Below are 12,054 nucleotides of genomic sequence, written 5' to 3'. Positions count from 1 at the left end.
ACAGTTTGGGCTACACATTAATATGACCCCTCTATGGAAACTGTTTACTCTCATGAACACGTACATGTTGGTTGTATTTGCTTTAGGACGCCCACAAGCCTCACAAGAGTAGTCTGAATGGAAGTATACACTGAGTGTACATAGACTGACCAGGTGTGATCCTTTACTTTTTAAATCCACTTCCATTAGTGTAGTTTTAAAGCCTTGACACAATTGAGACATTAATTTTGTATGTGTGCCATTCAGAGGGTGAATGGGCAAGACAAAAGATTTAAGTGGCTTTGAATGGTGTATGGTAGTAGGTGCCAGGCATACCAGTTTGTGTCACGGGCTGCAATGCTGCGTGGTTTTTCATGTAGTTTTCCGTGTGTATCATGAATATTCCACCACCTTAAGAACATCCAGCCAACTTGACACAACTGTGGGAAGCATTGGAGTTAACATGGGCCAGCATCCCTGTGGAATGCTTTTGACACCTTGTAGAGTCCATGCCCTGACGAATCGAGGCTGTTCTGAAGGCGAAAGGGGGGGTGGGTGAAACTCAATATTAGGACTACCAAAAAAAACTACCAAAAAATGTCTGCAGCATTGAAGGTCCCCAAGAACTCAGTGGCCTCCATCATTCTTAAATGGAAGAAGTTTGGAACCACCAAGACTCTTCCTAGAGCTGGCCGCCTGGCCAAACTGAGAAATTGGGAAGAAGGGCCATGGTCAGGGAGGTGACCAAGAACTTAATAGTCACCATGACATTGCTAGTGCACGATAGGACAAAAACATCCCGTCTGGCCACACCCTCCCCTAACTCGGACTATGCTGGGCCAATTGTGCGCCACCCCATGGGTCGCGGCCGGCTGCCACACAGCCTGGGATCGAACCAGGATCTGTAGTGTACGCAGCTAGCCCTCCTCCTTTTTGTGGTATCATTACGTCAATGGTTTCCTCTGTCCTTCAAAATCAGTCTATTCGGGTGGTCCCTTCAGAAGTACAGAGCGGGTGGTAAGACCGGTACTTATTGGTTCCCAAGAGCGATGGAGCGTTGCTTCCCATCCTGGACTTGTGTGTTTTAAACGAACATATCAAGGTTTGCAAGTTTTAAATGCTTACAATTTGCTGGCTATTGCAGTCACTATTGGTAGTCAAAGTCATTTAAAAAAAACTGTAATCCAGTTGAATAGTAATAATGACATGAACATGTGTTGGTGTCAGTGGCGACCCGTAATTCAGGGTAGGTAGGGCAGAGCCCCACATTCTTTTTTTGGGGGGGGGGGGGGGGGGGGGGCTTGTCTTTTTTGCCATAATACTTGTCACATATCAGTTTGCAAATAATGTAAAAAATTATAATTTTAAACTAATATACAGTGCCTTGCGAAAGTATTCGGCCCCCTTGAACTTTGCGACCTTTTGCCACATTTCAGGCTTCAAACATAAAGATATAAAACTGTATTTTTTTGTGAAGAATCAACAACAAGTGGGACACAATCATGAAGTGGAACGACATTTATTGGATATTTCAAACTTTTTTAACAAATCAAAAACTGAAAAATTGGGCGTGCAAAATTATTCAGCCCCCTTAAGTTAATACTTTGTAGCGCCACCTTTTGCTGCGATTACAGCTGTAAGTCGCTTGGGGTATGTCTCTATCAGTTTTGCACATCGAGAGACTGACATTTTTTCCCATTCCTCCTTGCAAAACAGCTCGAGCTCAGTGAGGTTGGATGGAGAGCATTTGTGAACAGCAGTTTTCAGTTCTTTCCACAGATTCTCGATTGGATTCAGGTCTGGACTTTGACTTGGCCATTCTAACACCTGGATATGTTTATTTTTGAACCATTCCATTGTAGATTTTGCTTTATGTTTTGGATCATTGTCTTGTTGGAAGACAAATCTCCGTCCCAGTCTCAGGTCTTTTGCAGACTCCATCAGGTTTTCTTCCAGAATGGTCCTGTATTTGGCTCCATCCATCTTCCCATCAATTTTAACCATCTTCCCTGTCCCTGCTGAAGAAAAGCAGGCCCAAACCATGATGCTGCCACCACCATGTTTGACAGTGGGGATGGTGTGTTCAGCTGTGTTGCTTTTACGCTAAACATAACGTTTTGCATTGTTGCCAAAAAGTTCAATTTTGGTTTCATCTGACCAGAGCACCTTCTTCCAAATGTTTGGTGTGTCTCCCAGATGGCTTGTGGCAAACTTTAAACAACACTTTTTATGGATATCTTTAAGAAATGGCTTTCTTCTTGCCACTCTTCCATAAAGGCCAGATTTGTGCAATATACGACTGATTGTTGTCCTATGGACAGAGTCTTCCACCTCAGCTGTAGATCTCTGCAGTTCATCCAGAGTGATCATGGGCCTCTTGGCTGCATCTCTGATCAGTCTTTTCCTTGTATGAGCTGAAAGTTTAGAGGGACGGCCAGGTCTTGGTAGATTTGCAGTGGTCTGATACTCCTTCCATTTCAATATTATCGCTTGCACAGTGCTCCTTGGGATGTTTAAAGCTTGGGAAATCTTTTTGTATCCAAATCCGGCTTTAAACTTCTTCACAACAGTATCTCGGACCTGCCTGGTGTGTTCCTTGTTCTTCATGATGCTCTCTGCGCTTTTAACGGACCTCTGAGACTATCACAGTGCAGGTGCATTTATACGGAGACTTGATTACACACAGGTGGATTGTATTTATCATCATTAGTCATTTAGGTCAACATTGGATCATTCAGAGATCCTCACTGAACTTCTGGAGAGAGTTTGCTGCACTGAAAGTAAAGGGGCTGAATATTTTTGCACGCCCAATTTTTCAGTTTTTGATTTGTTAAAAAGGTTTGAAATATCCAATAAATGTCGTTCCACATCATGATTTTGTCCCACTTGTTGTTGATTCTTCACAAAAAAATACAGTTTTATATCTTTATGTTTGAAGCCTGAAATGTGGCAAAAGGTCGCAAAGTTCAAGGGGGCCGAATACTTTCGCAAGGCACTGTATCATTGAGTTAATAAAGCCGCATACAAACATGGTCTCTTTTTTGTTTTCTTAAGTAAGGCAGCTCCAAAATGCAGGTGTTTCAGCCTAGCTCAGTGCTTTCTGTGGTGGTGGGGCAAGCCAGCAGAAAAATGGCTCAGTGTTCTGCCACTCATGGGGACACTACGTCACAGCCAAGTCCAAGTGTAGAGCTAGAAAATTCTAGCCCCTTGGGTGCTGCCCTAGAGTTACATTAGAAGTGCCCATCCAAGAAGGCTCAAGGTCATTGGCCACAGATAACATGATGTCAAATCACGTTGATTGGACTGATCATGTCAACATCATACTTTGAAAATCTTAGCTATCAGTTATCATCATGAATCAAGTCGACAAGTCGACTTTGATGACAAAATTTGCCCACAAAGGACCGCCACGCCACCTAGTTCAAGTGAGCACAGCACAACAAGGTGAGTCCAAAAATGTATTGTAGGCTGCTGCATAAATTATGCAATATGCCAGGGAGATATGTATACTGAAGCTATGAAAGTAATAGTAAGTGTATTTTGTATAGTAAGATGTTAGTAGCCCATGTGCCTCACCCTAATAATTTGGTCTATTTACACCTCTTAATTTAGTCTACTGTTCTGACTTGGAGGTGCACACGTAGCCTATATCCTGCTTTAGAGAAATGTAATCATCAATCATTGTAAGAGCTTTCATTGTCTGCTTATGTGCCCTGTTTATTTATCCTACGGTTCTGACTTAGTGTACAAGGAGAATACATTAAGAACGGCCCATGTTCTGAATTCTGTCGCTGTACATTTCAAAAGTGCAAAACAAATAGTTATATTGACTTTGTCCGTCCGAGCTCGCTCATTAATGTCTTAATCAAAATTACGGATTGCCTCTTATCCACTTGTCGTGCCCTTATGCCATAGTTTGTACATCTCAATTGTCATTAGAAACCACATTTGTTTAAGCAAGTCAGCCATATAAGCTATGTTTTTTTTAAAGGCAGTAAATGAGGCTGAATGAACTGTTTCGCTGCCAGACAAGGCTCCGCTGATAACCAGGTGTAGCAGTGGTGTTACGGATCCCTCTGGAACTTTCATTACGCACACCTGGCCCCTATTCCCAGTGATTACAAATTGTATAAGTGTGTCCTTGGTTCACCATTGTCCTGTCAATTATTGTTACAATGTCCGTTGGTGCGTGTGAGTACCTGTGCTGTGTTTTGGCTTTCGTGCCATTGTGGATTGCGCAGATGATTACGGGTCTCGTCCCGTGTGTCAATCATTGTGCACTTGTTATATATTTGAGGGAACTCCTCGCTCTTTTGTTTGGGTTTCTACCCTGTGTTTTGTATAGTGTTTGTTTGGTCTTCTTCCCCGTGCCTTTACACAACACGCCATAATTTGGGTGTAATAAAAAAAACTATTCCTGCACCTATCTCCCGACTCATTCATACCAATGTGACAAGTGGTAAGATGTTCAGACTCCTGTTGGGACAGCTTTATGTAGGCCCCAACAGTTTGTGGGCACTGTTTGTCACTTATATAGCGCAATTAATGTATTGTTTAGTGTTGTGTTGTGTAGTGGCTTTGCTGGCATTCATCCCACAAAGTTTATTTGTATTTTTATTGCCACTGGTTGGGGTTTGTCACAGTTTCTGTTTTATTTGATTGTTGTTTCCTTGGGTTTCCTTCCTCCCTTCTGGAGCCTCATTTCCCGGCACTGGAGCGCTATGAGGGGCATCCTGGGAGGTGTTGTGGGTTCCTGCTCCAATGTTCGCTGGCCTTCGAGCTGCAGGCATCAACGTTTCCTACCGTGTGTTCCAGAGTGGCATAAGTCATCTTCTTTCTCTTAGGACGAGCTCTGGCCTGGGCCAAGGCCATATGGGAGCAGCAATGAGACGTGTTTTAATTGGAAAAGCTTCACCCAGGAGATGAAGAGGGTTTTTGATCACCCCATCAGTGGCAGGAACGCTGCTCAAAGACTCAAAGCGCTTTGGCAGAGCAGCCGTAGTGTAACTGATTGCGCCATTTACTTTCGGATGCTTCCCGCTGAGAGCGGATGGAATACAGAGGCACTTCACTCAGCCTTTCTGAACGGACTCAGCGAGGTTCTCAAGGATGCACTGGATTTCCAGGACAACCCCGACACTCTGGATGAGCTTATCGTTCTGGCCATCCGGATTGACAACCGGCGTCAGGAACATCGTCATGAGAGGACGGATGGGTTACGAATTGTTTCCAGTGTTTTGGGTCCCTCTGAGAGTCATATCGTCATTTGTTCCACTGCCTTATGCTGCGTCTGCTTGTCATCAGAGTTCTCAATTCGGCTCTTGTTCTCCTTCATATCCTTCAGAGGAGCCGACGCAATTGGGATGCACCAGACTTTCAGCTCTGGAGAGAAGGCACAGCATTAACGAGCAACGTTGTCTTTACTGTGAACAGTCTGGACATTTCAGTGCCTTCTGTCCCAAGCTGACGGGAAACGGGATAACTTGTCAGTAGTTGGGAGAATACTGGCGAGTCAGATACAGTCTCCAGCTGCCGAAATGGTACGCACCTTGCTTCCGGCCAACCTGCGGTGGGACAATGGGCAGTTGGACATTCCTGCTTTTATAGACATGGGGCTACCGGCTGTTTTCTGGACCAACAGGGGCTGCCTCTCACTAAGCTGAGCATTACGTTGTCGGTCACTGCGCTGGATGGTCAACTCTTAGGTTCTGGGAAGGTGAAGCAACTCACCAGGCCTATTCAGCTACAAGTTCTGTATTATCATGTCGAGTTTATCCAGTTATATTTGGTGTACTCTCCTGCGCTTCCCCTGGTTCTTGGACATCCTTGGCTTTCTATCCATAATCCTCAAATTGACAGGCCCTCAGGAAGAGTTCTGGGATGGAATCCTTCATGACAGTCCACCTGCCATCAACGCTCTCCACAGCTTTCTGGCCCTGCTCGTCTGGAGGCTTCCGATTCTCCTGTTTCCCCGGCTGGGGATGACAAGCCTGATCTTCTCCAAGTCCGTGGTTGAACACATCCACTTGTTTGTGAAGGACGAAAAGTGAGTTTTGCGTTCCTCAGATCTCCTTCCTGGGGTACATCGTGTCTCAGGGCTGTGTATGGATGGACTCCCAAAAGGTAGAAGCGGTGGTCAACTGGCCACGGCACAGCAGAGTCAAGCGGTTTTGGGGTTTTGCATTCAGCATGTTTCATTCATTCATTCAGCAGGCCCCCAGTTTGCCTACAGATTCTGGAGGGCATTCTGTACTCTTCTGGGGTCATCAGCCAGTTTGTCTTCAGGCTATCACCCTCAGTCCAACGGTCAAACGGAGTGGGTGAACCAGGATCTGGAGACCGCCTTACGGTGCTGTGTGTCCGCCAACCCCGCCACAGCATCTTCCCTGGGTGGAGTACGCACACAACACTATCCAGTGTTCCTCCACCGGCCTGTCACCATTCCAGGTTTTGTACGGATACCAGCCTCCTCTGTTTCCAGATCCGGAGATTGAAGTGGCAGTTCCATCCGCTCAACGTCTCATCTCAAGTTGCCGCAGGACCTGGAAGAGGGCTTGGTTTCTCTGCTCCTGGGTTCGAGTTCGTACAAGCATTATTGTTACAGGGTTGACATCCATACAAGCATTATACCCCAATTTTTTTTTCAAATCAAATTTTATTTGTCACATACACATGGTTAGCAGATGTTAGTGCGAGTGTAGTGAAATGCTTGTACCTCAAAAATGCTTTTTACCTCAATATAGTGTGAAATACACTAAAATGGAGGCAAATTTTGCTGGGGGGCAATGAGGAGACTCGGGATCTTTCCCACAAGGCCCTATCCCCCACGCGATTCCATGCCAATTCCATTGTTTTGGTTGAGTTTGATTGACCACTTTACCGCATCATGGTAATCATCATGGACCACTTTACCGCCCCAAAATAGTTGCCAGTCTCTTTGCTTATATCCTATTAGACCAATGAGCTTACATATGAAGCGCTGGGGGTACTGTATTTACAGAAAACAATCATTTGAGTTACTTTAAAGTCATAAAAAATAAATACAGTATATATAATCTTGCCTTGAAAGGATAGTCCTACAGTGTAAACAAACCATACACAGTTATTGCGGTTTGTCCTACAATTTTATTACACAGTGGTTTTAGCACCACTTGTAAAGCAGGATACATAAAACGTATGCATCAAATTGTATGCATAGACGGCTTGACAGAAATGGTAGCAGAAGGTGAATGTTAAACTTTTGCTGAACACATATCCAGATGATGCTGTGTTCCATTTTGTAGGTGTGATCGAGGCGTAAATAACCTTTGCATCTGTCATTGCTTTGCACTATCAGATGTATTCTCATGAGTCTGGTAGGAAGCACCTGGCCCTGTTCAATAATAACGTGAAGTTTGATGATGACAACAAGCTGAGCAGAGGGGTGAAGGACTAGGTATCTACCTATATGTTCAGTAGTCAAAGGTTTGTCTCCTCTGTGACTGAATTTTAGTGTGTTCTTGCAGGAGATGTGCAAGCATTCTCTAAACATGAGGAGCAGTACTTGTCGGACAGCGTCTTTGTGATCGTCATGTCACAGCTGAGAGCTGGGAAACATCATTGTCCACTAAAAGAAAAACTACCCTTGTAACGGTGCAGGCACAGGTTGAACCGGGCTGTGGGTGAGCACTGGAGATCTGGTGCATACCACTCGCATCTCTCCCTTAGCGCAGGCATAGGGCGCACTGCATTCTCCCAGCGCCCGGAGACACAGCACGCAGCGCCGGCGCAGGATTCCCTGGGCCGAAACGGCGTACCGGAGCCCAAACACGCTGAGCCGGCACAATACGCCCTGGCTGGATGCCCACTCTCGCATGGCACTTGCGGGGGAATGGCCTATAGCGCACCGAGCTATGAGCGCGTACTGGCGACACCGTGCGCTTGACCGCATAACACGGTGCCTGACCAGTACTGCGCTTCTTCCGGTAAGCACGGGAGTTGGCTCAGGTCTATCGCCTGACTCCGCCAATCTCCCCGTGTGCCCCCTCCCCCCCCCAAAAAAATGTTTTTGCTGTTTCGCTGCCTTGTTTGTGTCACCAACTCCATTCTCCAGTATCCCTCCTCGCACCGTTCTAGATAATCCCAGGCGGGCTTCGGCACTCTCCCTGGGTCGACCGACCACCTCCCTATCTACTCCCAGGTTGTCTCATACTCCAGATAGCGCTGCTCACCTGTCCAGGAGTCCCTTTCACCACGCTGCTTGGTCCTTTGGTGGTGGGTAGTTCTGTAACGGTTTTCCTCCTATTCTGAGAAGGAGTAGGAAGGATCGGACCAAAGTGCAGCGTGGTACGTATTCATAATAATTTTAATAAAGATGAATACTGAACAAAAACAACAAACCGACAAACGAACAGTTCTGTAAGGTGCAACAAAAACACTAAACAGAAAATAACTACCCACAACCCATAGTGGGAAAACAGGCTACCTAAGTATGGTTCTCAATCAGAGACACCGATTGCCAGCTGCCTCTGATTGGGAACCATACCAGGCCAAACACATAGAAAACATAGAACAACACATAGAATGCCCACCCCAACTCACGCCCTGACCAAACTAAAATAGAGACATAAAAAAGGAACTAAGGTCAGGACGTGACAACCCTAAACCTGAAATCTTCCCCATCAACAACATATTCACACACTTGAACTGCGAGGCCTTGAGCAACAAAACCAATCCTTGCATTTTCATTTTGTGTTTCAAAAATGTTTGTAAACAATTCACTGTTTTTTATTTAAATAGAGAGCCTACAGACGATTTGCATGTTCGTTGTTTCAGTCAAGGAATGGTCTGTTTTGGTAGGTGACATAGTGCCTGGGGTTAGAGAATTACTCTTATCAGGAGGTAGCACAGAGATAAGGATTTCATCTCCCTTCTGTCCTGCACACCAGGTTAGTGGATCACATTAACTCATATTCATGCATTATATTGTTTGTAAATCAGTCTGCGTAAACCCTCATTTTATTCCCACCCCAGATACTAAGTCCTACAGAGATAGAGATGGGCACATTGTTTGTCCAGCTCATCATGGAGGCAAATCAATAGCTATACTTGTGTGGATCATATTTATGAATTGTTTAGAAAGGCAAGTATCTAAAAAGACACCATGTAAGTGCTTTTTCTTTAGGGATGAATTATCCCTTTAAATCAAAATAAAGTGGTTCAATGCGATGCTCAAAATAAAGTGGTTCAATGCGATGTTCAATGCGATGTTCAATGCGATGCATGACCTGCATGTGAGAAAATACAAACACCATGTCTGGACATGGTGTTTGTATTTTCTCACATGCAGGTCATGCATCGCATTGAACAAAATTTCCCAAACCAGAGCTCAACCACTCTAACAAAGGCCTTCCCGGGCGGGCCTCTGATAAAGGAGGAACATTGTTTTAGTGCATTTGTTTTGTAATCCCAATGAAACCATACAGCACAATAACGTGTTATGTATACTCTCCTGTTAAGCACATCACAAGTATGCTTTGATTTAATTATTTTAATGAACTTTTTTACATGTTATTTTATCATAAGCAAATTATGTATTATTATGTATTATTATCCAAATTAAAAACATCCTCCTGGAGATACTGGGCAGCCCCAGTAGGCTTTTCTTTCCAGCCCTGCTTTAACACACATAATTTGGCTAATCAATGTGAAGATGAGCAGCTAATTAATAGAATCAGGTGTGCTAGAGCAGGGCTGGAAGAAACGCGTATAACGTAGGCCACTCCTGTTTTAAGATTTGGAAGATAAGAAGAGAGATAAGTCTGGGTGCAGTTTTAAAGCACATTTCCTGTCATTCTACACATTTTGTAATGACTTATGCCATGCTAATATTATCTGAGTGAGGAATCACAATCAAAATCAATGGGGGACCCCTAGAGGTCAGGGCCCCTGGGCACGTGCCCTGCATGCCCAGTCGGTATTCGGCCATGATTACTACAAGTTTAGGTAGCTGGCTAGATTAACTACCAATCTAAAATTTGTTAGCTGACATGGCTAATTGAGTGACTGCCAGCGACTGAAAGAACAACAGAAAAACTGCTTCTGCACAACCACATTTCGAAATTGCACCTGGTGCATTCTACTATTGTTACTCTCAATAGTGACTGAGTTACGGCGATGTCACTTGTGCCTGATGTCACTTATGCCTGGAATCGGCCCTGGCTGAGTCAATTATCACTGGATGGTTACCTCACCCATGTAGTTTGTGTACTGTCACTAATTTACCTGCAGCTAGAGACATTTAGCAGGAAAAGGCTTTTGATGATACCTGAGATGAAATGGTTAATTTTATTGATTTATTTAAATAGGCAAGTCAGTTAAGAACAAATTCTTATTTACAATGACGGCCTTCCCAAAAGAACTCCTGCGGGGAAGGCCATCATTGTAAATAAGGCAGGGATTAAAAATAAATCTATAAAAATATAGGACAAGACACACATCACGACAAGAGAGACAATACAACACTACATAAAGAGAGACCTAAGACAATATCATAACATGGCAGCAACACATTACAACACAGTATGGTAGAAACACAACATGGCAGCAGCACAACATGGTAGCAGCACAAAACAGGGTACAAACATTATTGGGCACAGACAACAGCACAAAGGGCAAGAAGGTAGAGACAACAATACATCACGCAAAGCATCCACAACTGTCAGTAAGAGAGTCCATGATTGAGTCTTTGAATTAAGAGATTGAGATAAAACTGTCCAGTTTGAGTGTTTGTTGCAGCTAATTCTAGTCTCTAGCTGCAGTGAACTAAAAAAGATGAGCAACCCAGTGATGTGTGTTTTGGGGACCTTTAACAGAATGTGACTGGCAGAACGGGTGTTGTTTGTGGAGGATGAGGGTTGCAGCAGATATCTCAGATAGGGGGGAGTGAGGCCTAAGAGGGTTTTGTAAATAAGCATCAACCAGTGGGTCTTGCGACGGGTATACAGAGATAACCAGTCTACAGAGGAGTATAGAGTGCAGTGATGTGTCCTATAAGGAACATTGGTGGCAAATCTGATGGCAGAATGGTAAAGCACATCTAGCCACTCGAGAGCACCCTTACCTGCCAATCTATAAATTACATCTCCGTAATCTAGCATGTTAGGGTAATCTGAATAAGGGTTAGTTTGGCAGCTGGGGTGAAAAAGGAGGCATTACGATACAGGAAACCAAGTCTACATTTAACTTTAGCCTGCAGATTTGATATGTGCTGAGAGAAGGACAGTGTACCGTCTAGCCATACTCCCAAGTACTTGTATGAGGTGACTACTTCAAGCTCTAAACCCTCAGAGGTAGTAATAACACCTGTGGGACGATGGGCATTCTTCCACATTACCTTTGTTTTGGAGGTGTTCAGAACAAGGTTAAGGGCAGAGAAAGCTTGTTGGACACTAAAAAAAGCTTTGTTGTAGAGCATGTAACACAAAATCCGTGGAGGGGCCAGCTGAGTAAGACTGTATCATCTGCATTGAAATGGATGAAAGCTTCCTACTGCCTGAGCTATGTTGTTGATGTAAATTGAGAAGCGTGTGGGTCCTAGGATTGAGCCTTTGGGGTTCACCCTTGGTGACAGGCAGTGGCTGAGAGAGCAGATGTTCTGACTTTATTACACCACTCTGTAAGAGAGGTAGTTAGCAAACCAGGCCAAAGACCCCCTCAGAGACACCAATACTCCTTAGCCTGGCCCATAAGAATTAAATGGTCTACTGTATCAAAAGCTTTGGCCAAGTCAATAAAAATAGCAGCACAACATTGCTTAGAATCAAGGACAATGGTGTCATCATTGAGGACCTTTAAGGTTGCAGTGACACATCCATAACCTGAGCGGGTACCAGATTGCATCGCAAAGAGAATCAAGAAAGCCAGTCATTTGATTATTGACACGTTTTTACAACACTTTTCATAAACATGGCAAAATAGAAATACGCCTATAACATTTATGATTAGCTTGATCTCCCCCTTTAAATAAAGGACAAACCCGTGGTTGCCTTCAAATCAATGGAAACCTCCCCAGAGAGGAGACAGGTTAAAAAAGGT

This window comes from Oncorhynchus mykiss, chromosome 10 (assembly GCF_013265735.2).
Source record: "Oncorhynchus mykiss isolate Arlee chromosome 10, USDA_OmykA_1.1, whole genome shotgun sequence".
NCBI classification, from domain to species: Eukaryota; Metazoa; Chordata; class Actinopteri; order Salmoniformes; family Salmonidae; genus Oncorhynchus; species Oncorhynchus mykiss.
This window is presented reverse-complemented; position numbering follows the sequence as displayed.